Here is a 12,013-nt window from a genome sequence, read left to right as displayed (position 1 = left end):
GGTAAAGTTATATCATACCAATTTTCACAATTAAATACATCACATAAATTGCTTAAAGATTTATTTTATATGAATATAATTTCACTTCTTACACTTCTAACTTGCATCAGACATTGTGTTTAATGTGTCACTATGTTGGATCTGACTGTATGTTTCAGAAGTCTTGAGACTTTAACACAGTCTGTGTTTAACCGTCTGTCATCATTCAGTCAGTATGGAGCTCAGTCAACTTCCTCTTGTGTTCTGTGAGTATTGCTTTCTGTGCATGTATTGCAGTGGATGATACTGTCTAATGTAATGTACACAGTATGAGCTCAATGCTTTTCTTTTATGTTTTTAGTGCTGATTTCAAATATCTACTCTGGACAAACTGAAGGTGAATGAATTTTATTCTTCACTGTTACAAACTAGCTGTAAAAAAAACTCTGCAAAAATAAATCAATTAAAAAATTATTTAAAAATATGAAAGAAAAAATAGTGCGAATCAAAACTTATCTAAAACATATTTTTAATTTTTGTATGCTTATGCTCTTTTGTATAAGTGTTTTCTGCCACCTTAAAAAATAATAAAACATTACAAGATGAAAGTAATATTTTGAGAATAAACTCAAAACATTAAGAGAAAAAGTCTTAAAGTCTTAAAAAAGTCGATTAAAGATTAAAGTTGAAATACTACTAGATTTAAATGTTTGGCTCCCGGTGCCACCATGCATTTGCACTCTTTTTCTTTTTCTTTTCTTATAGTGAACATGTTTCATAGGACAATTAATAATGGAGTATAACAACTAAAGAAAATACAGTCTAACCTATTATTTTCTTTGTGAATTATCATTGTGCAGAAAGACTGAAACCCAAAGTGATCATTAAACCTGATCAACATGTGTTCAGAGGAGAAACAGTCACTCTCAGATGTGACATATATGATGAAGGAGTCACTAGCTGGAGATACTTCTGGTATAAAGAAAGGTTTAGGCAGAGTTTTCAGTGATGGACAGGAACACACATTCAGTTCTGTTACTGAGTCTGACTCAGGTGAATACTCCTGTGATAGATTTAATGGATCAAAACCGTCTCCCGCAGTGATGAAGTTACTCTGACAGTATCAGGTGAGTCTGATCATCTGTTCAGACACACAAACACACATTTCATATGTTATTAATAAGTGATTTCTCAATTTCAGCTTCTAGAGAAGTTTTCTTAAGTGTTTCTTTAGTGGGTAAAAAAACAAACTTGTGTGTACACACTTGTGTTGCCCTTTGTATTGATCTCGAAATGAAGATGTTGATGAAGTTTCTGAAGACTTGATTATCAGACACTGTACAATATATTATCAACAGCTTTTGTTTCTATTTATAATATTACATTGGTGACCTCTTTGCCATTTTGGATTCTGTTGTAAGCGTCTGTTGATGAAGGTCAAGCTCTTTTCTGTGAACTTAAATGTGGTGGGTTTGAAACCAATCTAGGGTGGTTTTGCACCTGAATGTTCCCCTATGCAAAGAAAATATAGTTCCTTATAGATCTGAATTATCAATATACGAAATGATTTATTGAAAATCTCCAGAATACTATATTGTGCTAATGGACTACAACATATTTAATAGTACATAAGAATTTGCTGCTATTCATATACTGACAAATTAGTGACAGTGTGTTTACTTAAATATCATAATATATGTTTTCATATTCAGTAACACACTTTATAAAATACAGTCATGGCCAAAATTGTTGGCACCTCTACATTTTTTCCAGAAAATCAAGTATTTCTCACAGAAAAGTATTGCATTAACATGTTGTACTATACACAACATTTTAACATATTGGAACATAAGCTAATATGACATAATGTCACACAAATCTTCAAAAATGGGTTGGAAAAAATTATTGGCACCCTTTTTTAAAATTGTGGATAAATGAGACTAAACTCACCTGGAGTAAGTAAAGGTGTGGGCAATATAAAAATCACACCTGAAAGCAGATAAAAAGAGAGTTGACTTAGTCTTTGCATTGTAAGCCAAAATCCTCTGGGAAAACATCTTGTGGACAGATAAGACCAAGATAGGGCTTATTGGTAAAAGCACATCATTCTACTGTTTACCGAAACGGAATGAGGCCTACAAAGACAAGAACACAGTACCTAGAGTCAAATATGGCGGGGTTTAAAGATGTTTTGGGGTGGTTTTGTTGCCTCTGGCACTGGGTGACTTGACTGTGTGCAGGGCATCATGAAATCTGAGGATTACCAAAGGATTTTGGGTCACAATGTAGGGTCCAGTGTCAGAAAGCTGGTTTTGAGTCCGAGATCTTCCAGCAACACAATGACTCCAACCATACCTCAAAAAGCAGCCAGAAATTGGATAGCAACAAAACATTGGAGAAAGTGGCAAGCAATAAGTTCAGATCTAAATCCCATTGAACACCTGTGGAGAGATCTTAACATTGCTGGTGGGAAAAAGGTGCCCTTCCAGTATGAGAGACCAAGAGCAGTTTGCAAAGGAAGAGTGGTCCAAAATTCCAGGAGAGATTTGTAAGAACCTTATTGATGGTTATAGGAAGCAACTGATTTCGTTTATTTTTTACAAAGGGTGTGCAATCAAATATTAAGTCAAGGGTGCCAATAATTTTGTCCGGCCCATTTTTGAAGTTTTGTGTGACATTGTCAATATACACAAAGAGAATAAATGTGTGTAGCAAAACATGTGTTAATGCAATATTTTTCTGTGAGAAATACTTGATTTTCTGGAAAGATTTCAGTGGTTCCAACAATTCTGGCCATGACTATATTGTAGGTGCACAAAGATGGTACTGAAATATATTTTACTCATGCACACACACATAAATATATAATAAAATGTGTTTCTTGCACATGAGTCATTACATTTAAGCAACTCTAGTCTAGAGCAATGAGCAGAGATCACAGAGAAGTATTTATATCACCTGTTCAGTGTCAGAATGGAAATAAAAAAACTATTTATCATACAGTATTTAAAACAAAGACAAACTGTAAGGACACGCCACTTCTAAATATTGTGGGTTGTTCACATGCTGCTATAGTGATAATGTATGTATGAAAAAACACCCGTGGTTCTGCTGCTTAATGAGGCCAGGGGCGAATGGAAACTGTCGAGCTTTGTTCATGATGACCACAAGGCCACAGTGTGACAGATCACCAACAGCTAAACAGCAGTGAACCACAGCAGCAAAAAACACTGCCAGAGCCAGCAACACATGAGTTATACCCAAAATCATGAAGACAGGACTGTGGATAGTTCAAAGAAAGTGGATGGTTGTGATGAATCAACAATACTATATATATATATAATAGAAAATATCAAAACTAATTTTTCATTTAACTGCTGTACTTTCATAGTATTTTAATGTAAATGCACTACTGTGAGCATCTTTGAATGCTATGATTTCATCTCAGGCATCTCACACAAACTACATAATTTTCTTGTAGTAGGGTCTGCAGATGTACGGCTATACCATAAAAGCACCTGAATGGAGTTAAGTCATTTTTAAAGCATTTACTGTATGATTAGAAAATAGGCCAGTAAACAATTCACACATCAGACAAAATTGCATTGCAGCAATTATTTTACATTTCAGGTATGGAACAAAGCAATATAAAATCAGACAATATGCGTAGCTATACAATTATTGGACAAAGTTTTACATATGCCATTATAATTAGTGTTCTATTTTAATTTATCTTGGTCTTACTATTATAGCTTAAATAAAATGCTAAATATAATCAGGCCTTTTAAGGCTTTGCCTCATTTTTGTATTTAGGTCTGTCCTCGCTGCAGCCTGCAGCACGATGACTTACTGGACTTTATCTACGATGTAGTGCATGTTATATATATATATATATATATATATATATATGTATATGTGTATATATATATATATATATATATATATATATATATATATATATATATATATATATATATATATATATATATATATATATATATCACGTCTCTGTGGCTCTCTCCAATGGCCACGGAAGGAGCCTTCATAACTCATTGTTACAATATATGTAAAAGGTAAAGATAGTTCTAAAATCGTTCTAAATATTAAAGTATAATAAAAATGGAGAGGCCACACCCCAACTATAACGATAAAGGCAAAGAGGGTTTTTTTACAGTGCTAAATTAATTAAACAAATTAAACAATTTTTTTGTTATAGTGCAAACCTCTAATGAAAGTATGCACAGCACAATTTCTATTTGGCATATTTTATTGATTTTGGCATGCAAAAAACTAAATGCTAAATTCATATGGCATGTCTGGTTCAGTAAACAAAAATATGGTATGCATGTGCCTATAATTCACAGCTGAAATGCCAGCAGGGCAAGTATCAGGTCAGTCTGTGCGCTCATGGTACTGTGACACAGCCACAAAATAGAGGAAGAGGGGTTATTTCAGAAATTGAAATAATTTCAAATATTTACAATTTTGTGATGATGACTGAATATATTTTTGTTATGGTTATTTGTATCTATATTGTATATTGTATGTTATGTGTGTTTTGGGGGGGGCTGTATGTGGATGTAGTGATGATAGAGCTGGGCAATTCTTCAGATTTTATCAGTTAATTCAAATTTAATATTTTGTGACTTTTTTTTTTTACACCAAGGAATCGTAATTTTGGATATAAATATAGTATTTAAGCATTTTCATTGTAGCCTGTTATTTCTGAAAATAAAACATATTACACCCATGACAAAGTTTGTCAGGCATCTTTTCTGCAAAGACATTTAACAAGTTGTAACACCCAGCCAGCAGAGGGAGCCATCGCCTGAGTACTAGCAAACTTGAATCTCATTAGTAAACACATTGTTGCAAAGCTCAACATCCCTACTCAACCATGCACCCCACCTATCAAAATCAAAGACAAAACCCCTTACACTCCAGGTTGGTCTATTCCATCAAGAAACCATTACCTTATAAATTGTTGATTCACCCAAGCATGAGATAATCCTGTCATTTCCATGGCTTTTCGTTCATGACCACCACTTCTCTTGGCATCACAGTGAACTTACCCACCGGTCTGTATTTTGTCAGCAACACTGATTCTCTGTGAATCCCAAACCATGTCTCACTACCAGTATCGAAAGCCCTGAAACCCACAAACTAATAGACATCCCTTCCTGTTACCATGATCTGTCTGAAGTATTCAGCAAGACGAAAGCAGCACAATTACCCCCACACAGACCCTAGGACTGTGCCATCGACTTACTCCCCAATGTCATGCCTCCTAAGAGAAAGGTTTACCCACTCTCAAGAACTGAAAGTCAAGCCATGGACGAATACATTGAGAAGGCACTCGACTCGGGTTTCATCCATCCCTTCACATCACCAGCCGCAGGATTCTTCTTTGTCGAGAAGAAAGCTGGAGGACTGAGACCTTGCATAGACTACAGAGGTTTGAATAACTTTACCATCAAGTTTTGTGACTTGCTTCCCTTAGTACGCTCAGCACTTGAACAACTGCAAGAAGTCACCATTTACACAAAACTAGATTTAAGAAAGCGGCTACAATTTAATTAGGATTAGGAGGCGATGAATGGAAGACTGCATTCCAAGGCTGAAAAACTTTATGCGAGTCAAACCTCTTTCCTGGGATACCTTATCAGTCACCATGGAGGCAGGATGGATCAACAAAACGTTCAGGCTGGAACCGAATGGCCTCAACCCACGACAGTCAAACAGTTCCAAAGATTCTTGGGCTTCGCTAAATTCCACCGCCAGCTCATCCACAATTACAGCTCAGTGGCATCCTCCAACATCTCTTTTAAAAAGGAAGACCGGACAAATTAAAATGGACTAATGAGGCCAACCAAGCGTTCCTTGCCGTGAAAGAGAAATTCACGTCTGCCCCCTGTTCTTAAGCACCCTGATCCCAAATTACCTTTTGTAGTGGAAGTCGATACCTCAGACTGCGCAATAGGAGCAGTCCTATCACAAAGATCCGGTCAACCTATCAATCTTCATCCATGTTCTTTTCCAGGAAACTAACCACTGCAATTAAAATGTGGGGAATAAGGTGGGTTGTCAATGAAGGCAGCCATTGAAGAATGGCAGCACTGGTTAGGAGGTGCAGTGCACCCATTCCAAGTCATTACCAATCACAAGAACCACAAGAACCACAAGAAATGACTGAACCCCACGTCAAGCCCGCTGGTCCTTGTTCTTTACATGCTTACAGTACACAGTAACCTATAGTCCAGGCAGTAAGAACAGTAATGCCGATGCCCTCTGAAAGCGTTATTACCGTCACATAGAACATTTCACTGCAGAACCCATACTTCCTCCGTCTGTCATTCTTGCTCCCGTCTCCTGGGATATTATGAAAGGGTTGCAAAGAGAACAACAACGTGAATCACCCCCACTTTACTGCCCCCCTTAGAAATCAGTATCAGGATCTGGTGATCTGTCCAAGGGGCGCATCTAGGTGTTCTGGTCTCTGATGAACATAATCTCTGAGTCCTGATCCACCATCTAATCTGGATACAAACTGAGAAACAGAAAAAGAAAGAAACAAGACTAATTTTAGCATGGATGGCATTCTTTTTACGATGTCATGAATACCTTGTGTGTTTTCCGGTTCCAGCCGATTTAATTAATGCAGCCTAGCAATCCTTTAACGGATTTGAATAATAAAAGTGTATTAGTGTGTTATCTGTAGGTTAGGTTAAAAAGATGTGTCTTTAATCTAGATTAGCTGGATGCTCTGTTAGTGTCTCACTAGGCAGGCCGGAGATGTCTTTTTTTTCACTGCAGTACTCAGACTGAGAATGGAGGTGTTTCTGTTTTCTGAGACTCAGAACTATTGATCTGCTGTTGTCTCACCCATGTGGGCACAGACTCAGAACAGAGGAAGGGTACCCGTATTTCTTTACGATGAGGAGGTGGCAATCTGGTGCTTCTACATTTCCTTGCTGTGATAGGCTGATCCCATCACGGTGTGGCCAGTTATAAACTGGGCCATGAAACGTGCTGTTCAGTATCATGGTTGTAAAATCTATCTGGGCCATCAACATGAGAATCACGTGATGCCTATTTTCTATAAACTGGGATGTTTTTTTCTGTCTGGGATTGTTTGTGGATTATTTTTCCTGTTATTCCTGGAGCATTGCAGGTAGCACCTGAAGGCTGGTATTTGAACATTTGTGTCTCATTTGCACTTGCCTAATAAATAAAATTATTAGATTCGACACAGTTGAATGCAGAAGCTGTTTATTTTTTACAGGTTGAATTGTAACATTGTTTCAGCTCACAAATCTCAACAATTGTGGCAATTAACAAAATATTCAGATAAACCTCTTTGACCATCACAACGGAAGCTACTATAAAGTCACAAAAATAGCAATAATTAAATCAAGTAATAAGAATAAAACATTTAGAAAATTCAGGTGCATAATTTATTTATGTTGCATTGCATTCTGGGAGTCATTGATGAGTTTCTGTGCACCCAGAATGCACTACAACATGATGCTTTTTGTGTATTGTCACCATTGTTGAGATTCAGGGTTAAAGACTTACAGATGATGGCTAATTAAATGATAGTTGTATATTAGTGAGGAGTGATGAAGGTAAATATTACAATCATTATAAGCATAGACTGCAGACCATTTTCTACTACAGTTTGCGTGTAGCCCTTTCAAACAGTGCTGCACAAGCTTACAGCGCATCTGCACTAGCCAGGGTCAAAGTTCAAATCTGCACTGATAGTGTTACTAGTCAGCTGCTCAATAAGCAGTTCTGTCTCTGAGTTCTTCAGGCAGTTCCTTTGATCTCATGATTCTCTTATGCTCTGACACGCATTGTGAGCTGTAAGGTCTTATATAGACAGCTGTGTGGCTTTTTTTTAATCAGGTCCAATGAGTATAATCAAACACAGCTGGACTCAAATGAAGATGCAGAACCATCTCAAGAATGATCAGAAGAAAGGGACAGCACCTGAGTTAAATATGAGTGTCACAGCAAAAGACCATTAGATATTTCTGTTTTTCTTTTTAATAAATCTGCAAAAATTTCAATAATTCTGTGTTTTTTTCTGACAATATGGGGTGCTGTGTGTACATTAATGAGGAAAAAATTAGCTTAAATGATTTTAGCAAATGGCTACAATATAACAAAGAGTGAAAAAATTAAATGAGGTTTGAATACTTTCCATTACCCACTGTATAATTTAATGAGACATTCAGTAAGTGCATTAACAGCTGTACACTCTTAATACAAATGTTTGGGGACAAAAATAATTGTTATTTGTTGTCATTGTACAGAAAGACCAAAACCCAAAGTGATCATTAAACCTGATCAACATGTGTTCAGAGGAGAAACAGTCACTCTCAGATGTGACATATATGATGAAGGAGTCACTAGATGGAGATACAGCTGGTATAAAGATAATTCAAGAAGTGTTTTCAGTGATGGACAGGAACACACATTCAGTTCTGTTACTGAGTCTGACTCAGGTGAATACTCCTGTGAAGGATCAGAGATCAGAGGATCACGCCCGGTCACACACGAGTGATAAAGTTACTCTGAAACTATCAGGTGAGATTCATCTCTTCATACAGATATTTAACATAGTGTTAATAAAACTTTGTACAGCATTTTTAAAACTAAAATCATGATAATCAAAATATTTTTATTATTATCATCATAATATTCTTATCGAAAAAATATAATGGATCATAAGTTATGTTTGATCAGTTGTTTCATCAATGAATACTGAAGCAGTGGTAACGTTAATGAGGTTAAAGACATTCATTGAGTGATGACTGACAATCATATGACAAATACCTTACAGAGATCTGCTGTAAAACTTTAATAACTCATAATCCCACTAACTTTATATTGACAGGTCTTCCTAAACTGACTCTGACAGCTGATCCTCAGAGTCCAGTGTTCACCGAGAGACTCAGTTACTCTGAGATGTGAGGGATTCAGTCACAGAATGGATGGGAGTTTCTCTGGAGAAAAGACTCAAACCCTGAATCTACTGAAGATCAAACTAAAACAATCAAACCTGAGAAAGTCTCTGATGGAGGAAAGTACAGCTGCAGAGCTCGAAGAAGAGGAAGATGTTACACAGATTACAGTAAAGCTGTAACAGTAACAGTATACACGGCAAGTATTTTTACATAATGAACATATAATTTAATGAGACACTCAGTAAGTGCAATAACAGATGTGTTAAAAACAAAAGAACCTGTGTTATATTTTAATACACGTGTCAAGTTAAGGGTACATAACACACAGAAGAGTTTTACACACTGCTTTTTATATATATATATATATATATATATATATATATATATATATATATATATATATATATATATATAAAATAAGAACGTTAACCCGGGGTTTAGGAATGTACAGTGTTTGTTTGTAAATACCCAGGATTAACATTTAACCCTTGGTTTAGTATGGGCAGTGTGAAACGTGATTACAGGTAAATGGACTCTGTTTATCCAGGGTTTAGTATAACCCAGGGTTAACCATTTCAAGTGTGAAAGCAAAACTTCAAATTAACTTATATTTAATATTCATATTTATCTTATATTTAAGAACTCAGTATAAAGCCTTCACACCTACAAAAGTCTTTTTAGTTTTATCATATTTATTTCAGAAAGATACATCGATTTACGATTTTCTCACTGTCACTTATCGTCATGAATCATGACGCGGATCTTTTATAGCTGGGACATCTCCATCTTTCAGTATCAAATGATGTGTTAATACAGCAAATACAGGGCCTCAAGAGAGAAATGGTCGCCAACCATTTAAAGAGCTGCTTATCGTGATCATGTGGGAAAACTCTCTGGAAACATCATTGACACTGATGGGGCGCTCTGAGAAATATCTTGGAACATTATTTCTCCTTGCAGAAAATCCATTTACTTGACATGAGTGCATCCACGTCATCCACTGATTTAAAAAAAATAGTAAATTTGGTTAAGAGCTTGTGGAGTGATGCAGGCAGCAATGTGACTGGATGATATTCATGCATTAAAACTATTCATTGTATTCATTGTTATTTGTTGTCATTGTACAGAAAGACCAAAACCCAAAGTGACCATTAAACCTGATCAACATGTGTTCAGAGGAGAAACAGTCACTCTCAGATGTGACATATATGATGAAGGAGTCACTAGCTGGAGATACAGCTGGTATAAAGATAATTCAAGAAGAGTTTTCAGTGATGGACAGGAACACACATTCAGTTCTGTTACTGAGTCTGACTCAGGTGAATACTCCTGTGAAGGATCAGAGATCAGAGGATCACGCCGGTCACACACGAGTGATAAAGTTACTCTGAAAGTATCAGGTGAGATTCATCTCTTCATAAACACACAAACACATGTTTAACATGTTATTAATGAGAGATTTCTCTATTTCAGATCCCAAATCAGTTTTAAGTGTTTCTCCACAGAAGTGGTTGACTGAAGGAGATCCAGTGACTCTGATCTGTGAGGTTCACAACTTCTCTACAGGCTGGACGTTCAGCTGGTTCACTTTAACTGAATCACCAGGTAAGTTATGATGTGCTTCATGTGGTAACATCTGAATTAGAGATTCAGTCCAGAATATCATTTAATATATTGTCTGGTTTTACAGGTGGTTATCATCTGCTCTCAGACAGCAGCAGAGGAGCAGGAGGAAGATACAGGATCAGTTCTGCTGCTGTAGATCACACAGGAGTTTATGTGTGCAGAGCAGAGAGAGAGAAATCATCTTATAAAACACAGTACAGCAACAAACAGCTGCTGTGGGTCACCGGTGAGGTCAAGCACAACTTAAACTACTGGTTCATACTGAATAAAGAGAGTTTGTATAAAGCTGTAACTGTGTTCTCAGGTGTTTCTGCTCCAGTCTCTCTGAGGGTCAGTCCCAGCAGAACTCAACACTTCAGATCTGACTCTCTCTCTCTGAGCTGTGAAGACCAGAGTAACTCTACTGTATGGAGAGTGAAAAGATACACAGACAGTGATCTGGAAGATTGTTCATCAATATCTCGAGAGATCACACACAGGATCTACATGTACAATCAGTTACGTCTATACATCACACTGGAGTGTACTGGTGTGAGTCTGAATCTGGAGAGAAACATCATCCTGTTAATATCACTGTACACTGTGAGTCTGTGTTTCTGTTTTATTCATTTCACTGGTGTGTTTACAATTATTGCATGAAGCAGGATGATTAGACAAGTGCATTAATCATCAGTGGACAAAAACAAAACAATAAATAAATAAACAACAGTTATACAGTCAGTGTATGTCTGCTGTGTTTCTGTAGCTGAAGTGATTCTGGAGAGTCCTGTTCATCCTGTGACTGAAGGAGATAGTCTGACTCTACACTGTTTATATCGATACACTCCATCAAACCTCAGAGCTGATTTCTATAAAGATGGATCACTCATCCAGAATCAAACTACAGAGATGATCATCTCTCCTGTCTCAAAGTCACACGAGGGTTTCTACTCCTGCAAACACCCAGAGAGAGGAGAGTCACCCAAGAGCTGGATCTCAGTCAGACGTGAGATATAAGAAATATAAACTATTGAAATATTTCTGGACACTTTACAGCACTAATCTAAATGTTAAACTAAGTCTCTGCTTCTACAAGCTCAGTATCTGAGGATCTCAAACCCATGATAATTGGAGTAACAGCAGGACTGACTGCAGTCTTCATCGTTGTCTTCTTGGTTCTGCTCTGGAGCTACAGAAACAACAAAGGTCTTTTTAATTTTACATCATACATTTGCAGACGCTGACTCTGTTCCTAAACAGCTTCTACTCCACAACAGCTAAAATGGTTTTCTTCTTTTAACCTTGTCTCCTAAACCTGTTATGTCAACTGAGTTTAGAAGGTTTCTTCAAAAGGTTTTCACAGCAACCAATCATCATTACTAGATTATATAAGCAGCTCTCATTGCACCGCAGATCTCCTGCTCTTTTTGTCTTGTTCTCCGTCTAGATAATACTGC

General features: G+C 36.8%; 1 pseudogene; it reads left to right on the top strand.

Annotated features, from left to right (window-relative positions):
• Nucleotides 1-204: 204 nt before the first annotated feature.
• On the top strand, nucleotides 205-11,800 carry LOC122359414 (annotated as a pseudogene).
• Nucleotides 11,801-12,013: the final 213 nt, after the last annotated feature.

This window comes from Puntigrus tetrazona, chromosome 15, assembly GCF_018831695.1.
Source record: "Puntigrus tetrazona isolate hp1 chromosome 15, ASM1883169v1, whole genome shotgun sequence".
Taxonomy (NCBI): domain Eukaryota; kingdom Metazoa; phylum Chordata; class Actinopteri; order Cypriniformes; family Cyprinidae; genus Puntigrus; species Puntigrus tetrazona.
This window is presented reverse-complemented; position numbering and strand designations above follow the sequence as displayed.